This window comes from Pipistrellus hanaki, assembly GCF_964339955.1.
Source record: "Pipistrellus hanaki genome assembly, chromosome: 12".
NCBI classification, from domain to species: domain Eukaryota; kingdom Metazoa; phylum Chordata; class Mammalia; order Chiroptera; family Vespertilionidae; genus Pipistrellus; species Pipistrellus hanaki.
In genome coordinates, this window is record NC_140514.1 from 9,298,146 (window position 1) to 9,312,170 (window position 14,025).

General features: G+C 48.6%; 1 protein-coding gene across 2 annotated transcripts in view; it reads right to left on the bottom strand.

The window, feature by feature from the left end:
• The window catches only part of CRIM1 (cysteine rich transmembrane BMP regulator 1), a 159,607-nt gene that overhangs the window by 37,486 nt on the left and 108,096 nt on the right, over positions 1–14,025 (bottom strand). The gene's annotated exons all lie outside the window — the stretch shown is intronic.

Consider the following 14,025-nt stretch of genomic DNA (forward strand, 5'->3'; position numbering starts at 1 on the left):
ACGCCCCAATGCCGTCACATTTCCGATGTCCTTCCAGGAGGAAAGCATCCTTCCCGACAGAGAACTTCAAACATCAAAACGTACCTTCCGTTTAGGCCGCTTTTGGGACCACAGTGGATTCCAGGCAGGAATGCTGCGTTCCTACATTCTCTCGAGAAGGGCCACGCACACCTTCGGCTTTGAAACCCATGCAGTCCTTTCTTTTATCGCCGCACTTAGCGGCCACACACAACGATCCTGTTTCAGCCCCAGCCACAGGACTGCCACGGTTTTGCCGCAATGATTCTAACCACCGATACGAGAGCGCAGAGGGCCTGCCGCGTGGAAAGATCCCACACCACAGATGGCTCCCCTGAGGAAGGAGTCAGGATGGCATCCCAGAGCAGTGTTTGCACACATGCACGACCTGACGATTTCCTCATGGGCACGGCCCTCTCCCCCCTGAGACTGTCAGACAGAAAAACACAACAGCCGGCACAATAACAGCTACCCAGAGCCAATGAATCAAAATTATACCTCCCCAAATTTGTTTTTGGTGTGCCCCAGAATTTTAGTAATTAGTTTACGTGCGCTGTGAGAGGACACGGTTGGACTCTTCCCCTACCAAGGCCACCAATTCTCACCCCGGGTCTTAGGGAACACAGTGGTTCACATTTTACATTTATTTAAACCAGGGGTCCTCAAACTTTTTAAAGTGGGGGCCAGATCACGGTCCCTCAGAGAGCTGGAGGGCCGGACTATATGAACTACTAATTCCTACTGTAACACCTCGGCTGCGCTCACTGCCCAAAAAACCTGGCGGGCAGGATCAGACTCCTCTGCGGGCTGCATGTGGCCCACGGGCCGTAGTTTGAAGACCCCTGATTTAAACGTTTAGGGAAGCCCGTTTCTTTCATTTCCTAGAAAGCACAACAAACCCCCCAGATCAGTAAGAACACATCCAGGGAAACGTGACTTTCAAGATTCAGAGAGTGCCAGGCACTGCATTTCTAGACCACCACCAATATTGCATACTGACTGACACTCAAGCATTTCCTCCAAGGGATTCCAGCTCCTCAACGGGGATGTTATCAAAGGAATTCTATCTCCTCGCTGTGGTCACAATTAACGTGGCCAAGAGTATCAGGTTAGAACAAAAATCATTATTCTTATTCCGAGGCCACAGCACTGGGCCATGAAATATATACAGTGGTGCCTCGCATAAAGAACGCCTCGCACAGCGAACGCTGCACACAACGAACTTCATTTCATGATTCATACAAAGAACTTCGTTTCACACAACGAAGTCGCCCGAGCTTCCACGACCGCTTTGCCCGAGCTTCCCAACTGCTGACATCAAGAACATCCTGGTCAAATGGAAAGCAGTTCAGGAGTTTACCAATGCCCACTATCCGGATTCAGCTGAAGCAAACAGGATCAACAATCTTTACTCCGATACTCTTGTCCGTTATTTCGGGCAGATGTTGGAGAAAAGAGAAAAACAAACGACTTTGGACAGGTTTTTCATGAAACCATCGGCCAAAAAGCAGAAAATGGATGAAGATGTGCAAGATTCGGTAGACTCTACTTAGTCTGTCTTAAAATTAAAAAAATGTGTGTTTTTTTTTTTTTTAAATTATGTTTTTAGATGTATCTAAATAAAAATAATAACAAAAAATTTATCTTTTTTATGTCATCTTAGCATATTTTATGCTACAGAACGAATTATTTTTTTAACATGTATTGTTATGGGAAAACGTGTTTCACATAACGAACTTTTCGCATAACAAACTTGCTCCTGGAACGAATTAAGTTCGTTGTGTGAGGCACCACTGTACTTGTTTATTTAGGAGGTATAAATGGGTTAAGCAGATCTAAGTAAGCTCTCTACTTTCATACTTCTTATTTTTATTTTACGCAAAATTCTCCAAAAAGGAGAAAGGGAAGTAAGACGTTGAAACTCAAGTTCAACCTTTTAAGAACGGATCTGAAAGCCTTAATGTCGGTCCTATTGTCACATTGGATCGTCTGAACATGTCTGGGACAACAACAGAACAAAGACATACATTTTGACTTTCCGTTATTTAAAAATGTGTTCAATTGATATAGTCACTGTTCTTTTCTATTTCAGGTAGATGTAACTTAAATAAAAATGTTAACAGGTGCTTTTAAACCCGTGCTCATATCTATTGCCCTGTTGGACTTCTGGTTTTGAATTAATGCATACAAGGCTCTTCTCATTACACTGAGTATTACCAGCTGGTTCTCTCTTGCAAATAATACCAATTATCCCCATTGAGAAAAGTGTGAAGCACTCTTTCTGATTAGCGCTGGGAAGTAGCTCTGGAGGGAGGGTGATTCGGGGAGGTCCCCTTGTGGAAGGCGCTCAGAGCCATCCCTGCTGAGTGTGACTGCTGGGAGGGAGAGGAGCTCTGGGTCCAGATTTCTATTGTCGCTGGGAAGGCTCTCTCCCTGAGCTGGGGTCTGGGCCCATGGCTGGTCTGGAGCACCTGGCTGCAGGTAGCAGCTGCTCATCAGCACCCTGGACTCCTACAAATCCATGCCAGCGTCCGCACGCACACACATGCACACTAAGAAAGTCTTTCTGGAAGAACCTCACTACAGGCAAATTTCTAAAAGAAGTCATTAAGGCAGATCCACTCGTACATTTTTTTTCAAAGTTAAAGAATGTTAAGTAGAAAAGGATAAATGAAGCTCATTCCTATCTGTCTTATTTCTCTTATTACCTCCCCCTTGGACTTCAATAATGGTTGGCTTTACTTCGTGTAGCTCCTCTCTGTGGATTCACAAGCCTGCTTGTTTGATTGTGAGAGACTAAGACGAACAATTATGTTTTCTTTTCAGACCTAATTCAGGCTTTTTTTCCTTAAGACTTTTTGGGCTGGGGTGAGGGGGTGGGTTAAGCCAGGCGAATATTTGACGATCGGGACAATTCTGAAGCTTCACTCACTCTACGTGACTGAATCCATCAGGCCGCCTCCTCCTACAGCCCACCAGTTACCGGTAGTCCATCCAAGGGCCATAAAACTGGAGATTACATTGGCCGAGACAGAACCAGAGGAGATAGCTTATCTTTTTTACTGTCTTCATATGTCATTCTGTTACCACAGTTGCTACTCAAATGTGACCGTTGGAATGAATCACCAAAATGTCAACATAATTGCAGCCTGGGAAGAGAAATACCGTGAAGAGAAAATTTTCCCAAATGAAGCTGGAGGAAAATATTAATGTAGACAATAAGAAAAAAAAAAAAAGTGAAGATATAAAAAATTCCCTAATCTGGAAATGGGAATTTCCATGGTGTATGAATGTGTATTTAAGAAAGTCTCATTAAGTCATGGAAAAATATCTCCTACGGTTGGAGTCTTCAAATTCTTTCAGGCATTACACATTTAGTTATCCTTTTTCCCTTTGTATATATTTCTCATAACAACACCTACATCCTTGTAATTTCTAAAGTACTTATCTCTGAGCAGTTTCTTTATTTTAAAACGAAGGGTGTAAAAATGTTCCCAAGACCTGTATTATTTTATGGTCAGAAGGAGAAGAAATCATATATTTGCTTTAGACCTATTTATTAACTTTGTATGCTTTTTCCAAGGAATCTTGGCGGTTGGAGATATTTTTCTTCCTTTACCAATCTCATATTTAATAGGAAAAGACAGTAGTATGATTCTGAGATTATTATTAAACGGCCACAAAAGGCAAATAAAAAACAAACTTTTTCTATCGAGTGGGATATCATTTTCCAGGAATTCAGCTTGAGAAGAGCTCAGAAAAATAACCGAGTTCCAAGAATAATCTGTACCTCTTATGTTTGTCTTACATTTTATTCCTATATATATGTCCTATTCTTTTTCATAGAGAATATATCCTGGTAACCTTTAACTGGAAAAACGCATGCCGGGTTTGTAAGCATATGCATGTATGTCTATCTTAACAACTACATTCAGCGTGGGGGTGTCAGAGGGTCAGAGTTTGATCCCATTAACCCAACACTGAGAAATGGCTGAAGACCAGAGAGGAAGGGTCCTCGCATTCCATGGCTTATTCACTATTTATGACGTCAGCACCTGCACAGAACTTGGCCCCAGAAATATTTAATGAATGAACAAAGAGGGGGGCGGGGGGAAAGACACCTGTGCACCTTAAAGTTAGGGCACTTTTTTTTTTTTTTTAAAATGAAGAAGGGTCCCCATTCAATACTGTCCCTGACAGGCTAAGTCTCTAATTTCCCAACTTGGAGGCCTGGATTGTACGTTCCTTAGGGCCTGCCTCACTGCAGCAGTCCCATGGAGGGGACTCAATAAACGTAGATTCTCAATAAATGAGGCCCCCTGAACCAGCTCACGAGATCAGCAGGCTATGGTGGAGCACGGAGCCTGAGTGAGAATCCCCAGGTCCAAGCAGGCCAAACTGAGACACTCAGATGCCTCACGCGGGGCAAGTGATGACCTGCATCTCTGATTGCGGAAGGGGTAGAAGTACACAAAGCATCGGAGGTCTCCCTTCAACATGCTTCCCGCAAAGTCTGACCGCTCCGAAGTGTTAATTACCCGGAGAACTCACTTCTGTGACTACCTCATTCCTTTATGGTGCCAAGCAAGCTCAGCATTAATAAAAGGGTCCTGAAAACAGTTGAGCACTCACTCAGTTCAGCAGCTCACCTCGCACGTTTGCTGACTGCTCAGCTAACTTTCTTCACCGTGAGGCAGAGACCCGGAGGAGGGAGAAGAGGGGAGCGCTGGGACCAGAATGCAGTGCTGGTGACGGCGGCTCAGTGCCTGGTGCACTGCGGGCTGAGCAGCCCTTTCATTGACTCAGTGGGGATGTGAGCGCCACTGGTCAGGGCCCAGGGCTCACATGTGAATGAGGCTGGGCAAGGGGGCAAGAGGGGGGGCAGAGCTGGCTGGGTGGAGTGCGCAGGGGGCAAGCAGGACCAGGCTTCTTCAGAGGTCAAACAGCAAGGTCAAGATTCCAGCCAGAGGTCAGGAAAAGAGCCTGGGTCAAAGGCAAGGCCACAAAAGTTCTGAATCACAGTACCTGGGTCTCAGCAATGAGAACGGAACCAGGAGCAAGAATGGGTTTTGGCATCCGAGCCATGATGATCAGGTATTTTTATATTCACGGCCTTATTTTCCTCCCCATTCCCCACCCTCTCATGATGGTGGTCTACAGAGACGCAATGCCAAGGACATGGACTGGGGGGCGGGGGGTCAGAAACCTTACCTCGAGTCCCTGTTCTCTACTTATCAAAAATTTGATGCTCGACCTCCCTGGGCATCTATAAAATGGGAAAATCCATTCTCCCTACATCACAGTATCACTACCTCAACGATGATCACGAAGAGGGGACAGTCTGAACACTCCGAAAGGCCACAGGAAGACTGCTGGCTGTGTCAGTTACTGTTCTGATGACACTCCTGCCAGCTCAGAGCGAGAACTGGCCTCAGACGATGGCTGAGTAAGTGAATTGCGTGCCCGTGTGCAGGCCTCAAACGCTCCGCTGATAAAGGCTATGACAGCCGGATCGGAATGCTGGACCCTGTCCTTTGTAACTGAAGCATCATTTTCTATCTCTGCTGATAACATGAAAAGCTCCTGGGACGTGGATGGGTCCCCACGGTCTGGTGAGCTGCGGAGCGTGTCAGCGGCCAGCCACGGGCGCCTCTCACATTTGCTGAGTAGCGGGCTGATGCCACTGTTTCGCTGTTTGACCGTGTCCACGGCGTCTCGAAGAGAACAGAAATCTCTTCATCATCGGCTCATCCAATGTGAGCAGGAACAATGGTTCTGTGTGCCTGGCTGGGCCGTTCTTCCTCTCTCATGACGGGGGCCTGGCTGGGTCTTTGGGGCTGAGGGCAAACTCACCACAGTGTCCCTTACACTAGGGTTGGTAATCAAGCTACTCTCTCAGGTGGGAAAGTAAAATTCACCGGATGCAAACTAGGTATATCTCACAGACATAGTCAGTAAAAATGTGGCCTAATGGCTCATTCAAGTCAAGTGCAAAACTGTGTAAAACGGAATGCGTCACCTTCTCTTTGTGTTTCCAACAAATTTCATAGACGCGCTAAATGTTCACTGTCGCTCATCCGTACCCAATTTAGGACAAAGGATAGTATGACCCCAGGAAAAAGATGGCCTGACTGAGTCTCCTGGTAACGAATTCCCCACCCAGTCTGCATGCCCTGAGCATTTGGGAATCTCATGGGAAACGGGGAGGAGGACACGTGGGTTTGATCGGCTCCCTGCCACCTTGAAGCCATCTGTGAGGGGGGCCCACAAATGGACAAGGGACAATCTACTAAACACTTTCATTCCTCCCATCTTGTTCTTATATTACACTAGAGGCCCGGTGCACAAAATTCGTGCACTGGGGGGGCGGGTGGGGAGGGGGAGGGTCCCCCTGCCAGTCTGGTCACAGGCAGCCATCTTGTGAGGGTATGGTGGTCAATTTGCATATTACCCCTTTATATTATATAGGGTTATATGGTGGCAGACATTTTATACACCCATGTGACATTTTATCTTTTACAATCAGATAGACACAGTGCAAAAAACACTTCTAAGAGGGCCTTTAAAAACAAGCTCGCAATCTAATGCTAACCCTCATGTATCAAACAGCGTGAAATCACTTTGTTCTTGTGAGATATACTTAAGACTATATAAGGAAACAGTTTAAAATGGTACACTCAGAAATGGAGTTAGATAACTAAATATTAGAAATCAATTATATGGGAATCGCCACCTCTTTTTTATTTCTAAAAAGAGTTATTTCCATAGGGAAATTATTTTAGTCTTATTTTAAAGTACATTTGAAAGGAGCACCTGCAACTTCACAAAAATGTTGTAATATAATACGGAGCCATTTAAATACATGTCTCTAGCACCTAGAAGTCAGCCACACACTGTGTAGGCAGTGAATTGATTTTTAAAGAAATAGACACATCACAAGTCATACTTACAAAGACCTGTTACTGCTAAAAACACTCACTTCCTAGTAAGAGCTGCTCTCAGAGCACCTTGCCATGCCACAGAAGACCAGTGCCTTCATTTCACTGTCCCCTTTGCTTCCTCGGAACAGTTTAACCCAGCCAGATCCCTCACCTTTGTCACCAGACCGAGCTGAGAATGACTTACCTCCTGGAGTCTGACAAAGCTTTACAGTCAGGGGTTTACACAGCTAAAAATATTCAAAAGATGTACTGCACGCTCTCACATCAGCTAACGGAGAGGTAGGTACCCAAACCCTTCTGAACAACAGCATTTCTGCATTAGCCGGTTTTCCCATAGAACTATTGGCATGGAAGGCACTTCACTTGATTATGCAAACTTGATATGTTTAGAAACCATATCATTATGTTTCAAAGTCATTTCCTTACTGTGTAGTGGGGCCTTGTATCAGAGAAACAAACAGGGTTTCTAGAAGTGCTGTTACGGGTGCTGTAAATACAGGTGTGCTGAGACCAAGCCATCCCCCAGCACAGAGGCAAACAGTCGAAGGAGAAAAAAAAGATAAGAATTGGAACGTAAGGTGGTCTCAGAGAGCCATGCGTAGGTAGAGCAGAACATCTCTTGAAAACTAGAAAATGTGATTGCCAGTGGCCACGATAAATTCTACGAGGCTGACAACTACCACCGGGAAACCAATCCTGCCACCTCTGGCCCCTGGCCGCACCAGCGAGGACCTTCCTTCTGAGGCCGGCAAGCCTTCTCCGGAGGGCACTCTCTTACCGGCCTTCACTAACGTCTGTGCGGTTGCCTAAGAGTTGTCTCTGATCCAGAAGAGTTGAACCCGGGCTCAGTGGAGACCGTGTTTATTTAAGTTTGCTGGAAAAACATTCCTATCATTTCAAGAATGACTAAATATTTTTCATTCGCATAGTTAGCATTCCAGCCTGTTTTCCTGCCCCTGTTGATTAGATGAAAATTAGCAGGCCCGGTCTGAGCTATTAGCTTCTCTTATTATCTTGGTAGGAGGACGAGGAGACTCCCGGCCGTGATGCCCTCTGAGGTGTGGGGCACGCAGAGCAGGGGCCATAGAGAGGAGCCTGCGGTCTCGCCGGCCACCGCCACAGGAAACAGGACGTGGTGGTGGCGGCTGGACATCAGAGCAGAGAACCAGCTCCCAACAATGACAGGCTGGCGTTATCTGAAACACCTACCGGCACTGTAAATGAGCAGGTGAAATCCCAGCGCTAGGAAATCCACTGAGGACACATTCCTGATGCTCAGGCCCAAGCCCCGGGTGACACATGCTCCTCGGCTTTGCATTTGTTACTCTCCATGTGACCTTATTTGGACAAGCAAAAAAAAAAAACCAAACCCAAAAACCAACAAAAATAAACCAGACGGTGCTGCTCCGTCCTCACTGCCCTGTATGGAGCTAGTTTCCGGGACCCAGAGAGTTAACGGGGGAACCGGTGTGCCGAAGAGAGTGTGAGACAGGGCGGGCATTCTATGACGTCTGGCCCACTCGTGACAGCACGGTCTATGGGCCTGAAGCAACACCACCCATACGCTGAGCTCTGCTCCCTGGCGTGTAGCAGAATGTGAGTGTCACGTGACCCCGTGGCATCTCTGGCTTCGCTGCCTCTGGGGTCAGCCCAGCTATGCTGGACTCCCCGCCACAGAAGCAGTAGCTTAATCACTGGAGATACTGTTCCGTGAGGAAGTCATTCTGGGCTGAAAACATGTTTTCTTCTTTGAAGGAATTCCCACCCAGATATGTGCCTGGTACAGGCTTTTCTGGCAGCCCCGGTAGAAATTGCATTCTATCATCAACATTTACAGGAAAGGATATAGGGTTCCTATAAAATGAAGACGGAGGAGGGAGGAGAGTGGGAGGGGGGCTGGAGGAGGAGGAGGAGGAGGAGGAGGAGGAGGAGGAGGAAGGGGAGGAGGGGGAGGAGGGGGAAGAGGAGGGGGGAATATTTGACAGCTCACAGACTTCCAGCCTGTTAGAGCTCAGAACTGACACTGAAGAGGCTACTAAATCCTCGGGGTTGTCAAGAAAGGCCTAACACCCTCTAGTCAGCACCTCCCTGAGGAGGACCAGGGCTTCCCCAGGTAAGGGATCCAAGAAGAGAGGGGGCGGAAAGAGGGAGCCGACGGACTGTCTGGCTCAATCCCACTTCAGCCTAAATCCAGATAATTAGCAATAATCCACACAAAGGCAGCGTCTTAGTCCTCCACTTCAAGGACCGGTTCAGCTCAGTTTCAGATAACAGCTCTGCAAAAACACTCCTTTTAAGCTTTCATTATAGAAAAGTTAAAAAGTAAAACTGAAGTATATTTAGAATAAAATGACGGACACCCATATACCCATCACTCAGCTTTGACAATCTATGAATAACTCTTTTGATTTCCTGTCTAAAATGGGAAATGGATTTTGCTTGGTTCAGAGACACAGAAATAGTAGAAAGGCAACTACCCGTTCACCAACCACGAGCACGGAGCTGATTTACTGGCAACCAAATGGTAACATGAAATGTCACCTTGCAAAATATCATCTATGTTGTCCTACGTCCTTGACAAGGGATACTCTGGTATTGGCTCTGAAATCCCCAGGATCATAAAACCACACCTGCCCCCAGCAGGAGCCTGCACATACGAGGCCTGAAGACCACACAGGTCACAGTGGCCCCCTGGGTGGTCCAGTCACAGCTTCAGGGGAGAGCAGACCAAGCCTGACATTATGACTTTGGAGTGAGGATAAAATTCTCTCTCTCTCTCTCTCTCTCTCTCTCTCTCTCTCTCTCTCTCTCTCTCTCCCCCATCAAGTGGCACAGCCAAACTGACCTCACACCTGTCCACATCGCCTGCATTTTTCTTACTGAGTCATCCTCGGCATGCCACACACATCTTGAAACCAAAAATTCCCTCCCAACACCTTATGTGTATAAAACAAACTTTTTAACGGAAAATAGTACTCTGTCCCTAGGGTCCCTCTGACATTAAGAATCAGCTTAGGCAGCATTTATGCCTGATCTTACTGGGGGGGAAAATTAGCAAATTAGCTAACTGTGATGTTAAAATACAAATTCCCATGCACCAAAAAGTAGAGGGTTTAAATCCCAGTCAGGGCACATGCCCGGGTTGCATGCTCGATCCCCCATAGGGGGTGTGCAGGAGGCAGCCCATCGATGTTTTTCTCTTCCTCTCCCTTCCTTTCTAAAAAAAAAAAAAAATCAACAAAAACATTATTTTTTAAAAATCCTGCCTGCAGAAGTAGCTGACATAACAAAGCTGTGGCACCTGTACACTCACGAGGCCTGTTTTACTGAGAAGCAGGAGATTAAACCTGGCAGTGAGCGTCAGCCTGGGAGGGCCTGGGGGACAGCCCACTTACACTCTGCGACTCTGTGCTTCAGGGGCCGCCCGGGGAGAGAATACACCGCACGCCACACACCATCCCGGGAGGCCCCCGCGGCCCCCGGAAGCGGATGGAAACTCAGGGCCCTCAGGAGGGGAGCAGTCAACCTGACGCTCATGGGCCCCACCGGCCTCGGACCGAGGGGCCCACGGCACCACACACACTCACTTCACGGAGCGCTGTGTCCTGTTCTCAAAGCACGCCTTCAAACGTAAGTGTCCGACCGTTATTCTTTCTTCGAGGTCCAAAAGGCCATGAGCACGGGAGGCTCCGGGCAAGAAGGGCCTGCTGCCCGCCTCGGCGAGGAGTCTGGCGTGGCTGCCTCTCCGTCCTCCCCAGCTCACTCCGGCATCCGTTGTGAGCGCCCGGTGACATGCCAGGTGCCGTTTTAGGGATTCAAAATAGTGCGGTCAATTCCCAGCTCCCTCTCCCACTCTGCCGGCGGACAGGAGGGTGCCAGGCCCTGTCTGTCTCCCAGGCGGTGGGACGCTGCCTGCCACTCTCCAGCTGCCTGACCTCGGGCAGTTCCATGGCCTCTGGACTCTGATTCCTGGGATGGGAATGTGGGACCGAGTATCTGTGAGAGAGGGAAGCTGTAAGGACCCAAAGGGCTCTCCCAGCACCGGGGCCTGGCTCGCAGTCAGTGTGCAAGGAACGTTAGCTGCTGTCCGTCGGGGCTGCCAGTAAGACAAGGCCAAGGGCGCTGGATGCTGAGGGAGATCTAACTGTGCCGCCTTCCCTTTTCTGTCTTTAGCTGGGAGGTAGATTAAGGACGCACACTTCAGCGGCAAACCTCGCGTGCTATTCCATGCATGTCCCTCCTCGCTCTCTGCAAGAGCCACAAAATAAAAATAATGTGACTGACGAACAAGAGGAGGAGGAGGAGTAGAGAAAAGACAGCAGAGCAAGTCAAGGACACGATCGGTGACAGACGTACAGACGGGGGTGGCTTATCTGGATACCTGAATTGGGTGTTGATGATAACATGGTCAGGCACAAGCAGGAGAGGACTGAAGGGCCGATTGAAAAAGCACTGAGGCGCTTGTGAATGAGTTAGCTGTCAAGCAGCAGCCTCGCCTCCGAGGGCCCCCAGGTTCACGTCCCCGGGGCTCTCCTGAGCACATCATGCTGTCACTGGGAAGGTATGTACCTTTAATAACAACAGCCACAGCCAGGCCCTCCCTCCCGGCAAGTCCTGACACACCGTATTTGGGGATACAGTCATTTATTTGGGGGGGGGGGGGAATCTAAAACCACAGCCCTGGTGTGGGGTCCTTCCGTATAATCTCAGGCTCTGACTACGCACCTCGGGATTGCAGTTCACAGGGCGAGGGCCAGAATTCGTTATGCAATCGTGCGCAGAGGAATTTATTGTGTGGATAAGCTGCGTGAGCACCAGGGTTTCTGTTTTTCTCTAAATAATGCTGGCTGGCTGTTCATTACACATTAACCTTGCTTTTATTCCATCCCCTCTGTGTGCCACTCTGAGATCGCTTGAGATCCCAGTTAAGGAGGCTGCTGAGAGAAAAATATCTCCCACTAGTTCTACAGACTTGTTTAGGTCCCACAGACAAAGTAAGACAATTCATCCGCCTGGCTTTATTTTGTAAGTTCCTCCTTATTATTAATAATAAATTACGCCTGGCAGTCGTGTCATGACCTTACGCCGTGCGCTGTTCTTCCACCCGACACTGAAAGAATCTGTCTTCCTACGACATCTTACAATGAGAGGGTTACCGGAGAGCAAACGTCGTCTTACATAAGGCTCATTACTTAACTCCGTTAAAAAACACACACAAAAAAAACAAGAAACGCAAGATGAAGTAGTTCCCTGAGAACTAGCCCGGGGAATCTCTGAGAAGGTTTGGCGCAGAGCGTGGAGGAGGCAGAGAGAGCAGGGACCAGAAGGACCTCACAACCCGAGGCCTGAGGAGCAGAGGCAGAATGTGTCCGGGGGCCTCCTGCCCCAGGTGGCAGGGGGGGCCAGGTGGGCGAGCACATCCCAGACACCTCGGGTCCTATGGCCTCACTCCTCTCTCCCAGCACAGGGCCCAGACCAGAGGGGAGAGAGAGAGAGAGAGAGAGGTTAGCGAGGGAACTAGAAGCCGGGGTGGAGTAAACAGAGCTGACATTCGGGAGCAGTGTCAACAGACAACCACATAGCCAAATCCGACAGACTTCAGTGTACCCCAGCTCAGCCACACAACGGCAAGCGGCCTCGGAGGACATGATCTAACCCCTGAACTCTCGTTTCTTCCCCTCTAACAGGGGCTGGGAGCAGGCCTTCGGCGCGGTGCTGCGGTAAGGAGTCCCTGGAATCAGGCACACAAAGCACTCGCCCCACACCATCTGAATGTGGCCAGGCAGCCTCTGTCTCCTGGTTTAAATCCAAACAGCCTACACGTTCTCTGCGAAGCTCACCGGAAGTCTTCCCGTCCTCATCTCTGTGTCCGTGGCGTATGCCGGTTACGGGAGGTTCCTCCTAGGTTTTATGGACTGAATGGCTAACCAGAGCTGTCCTCCTCCTAGCAAACGGTGGGCGAGTAGGTTACAACTCTATGCATACGCTGCAGACCCCAAACTCCAGGGATCACACTAGCATTTCCTGGCTCTGCAAGCTACAGGGTGAGAACCAGTTAGTTTCACACACGGTATTGATTTCTACTTGCCAACTGCGCTCCTCTGCTCACCACGATAAACACGCCAACGATGACGATGAGCACAAAAGAGTTGCCTTCCCTCCATCCACTTTCAGAAGGGCCCTGTATTTTTTTTTTTTTTAACAAGTTTTCTCAGTTTGCTTTCCATTGATTCACGACTTGTGAAGTTCCAGAGTGAGCTGCTGAGTGGATGCCGTCTTTCTGCTTTTGACTTTTCTTACGTTATCATGCACACGCAGACACTTGAACGTTTCAAGTTGACAACAGATTGTCCCTAAGAACAGATAGTCCTCCTGCTTTTATCTGTGTTGACAAGGCGGGCTTGTAAAGCCAGCTGTCCACCAGGCACACACATTTCTGTCCACTCCTTTTCCCGGACGGACACGCTGCCTGCAGGGAGGGAGTGGGCGATCGCCACGGCCACCTGGAAGGGACGGAGCCCGGAGGGTGGCAGCTGTGCTCCGAGCAGAGGGACGGTGAGGGAACCGGTGATGTCCGTAGGACCGGAGTCCTCCAATTTCCATTTTGATGCGATGTTTAAGCTCTCCAACCCCTCAGAGGTTGGTGAAGCAAGGCAGGCAGACTGACGTCTGCGTGTATGAGAATTTAGGTATAAGCAAGACTTCTTGACAGAGGACTTACTCTACGGAATGAATTTCTGAAAAGAGCCGTCAGCTCTTTAATAGCTACTTTTAAAAAAATGCCAGAAGGATCCCTCTTCAACACGGATTAATTTCTGACCCACTTCCGTTCACTTGACGATGCAAATGTGCTTCTTAACGACCGATACTCTCTCCTGGGTCTGTCAGTGTAAATGTCCCAGCCCTTTTCTACAGGAGCCGAGGTGGACAGAGGGTGAAGACCGACGTAAATCGGGGTGCAAAGAACCTTCCCAGGACGTGGGAGATGGGGGGGGAGACTGGGGTTCGGGATGCCTCAGGCTCCTCTCCTTCCAACAGGATGACAGGGAGTGGGTGTAAGAACCAA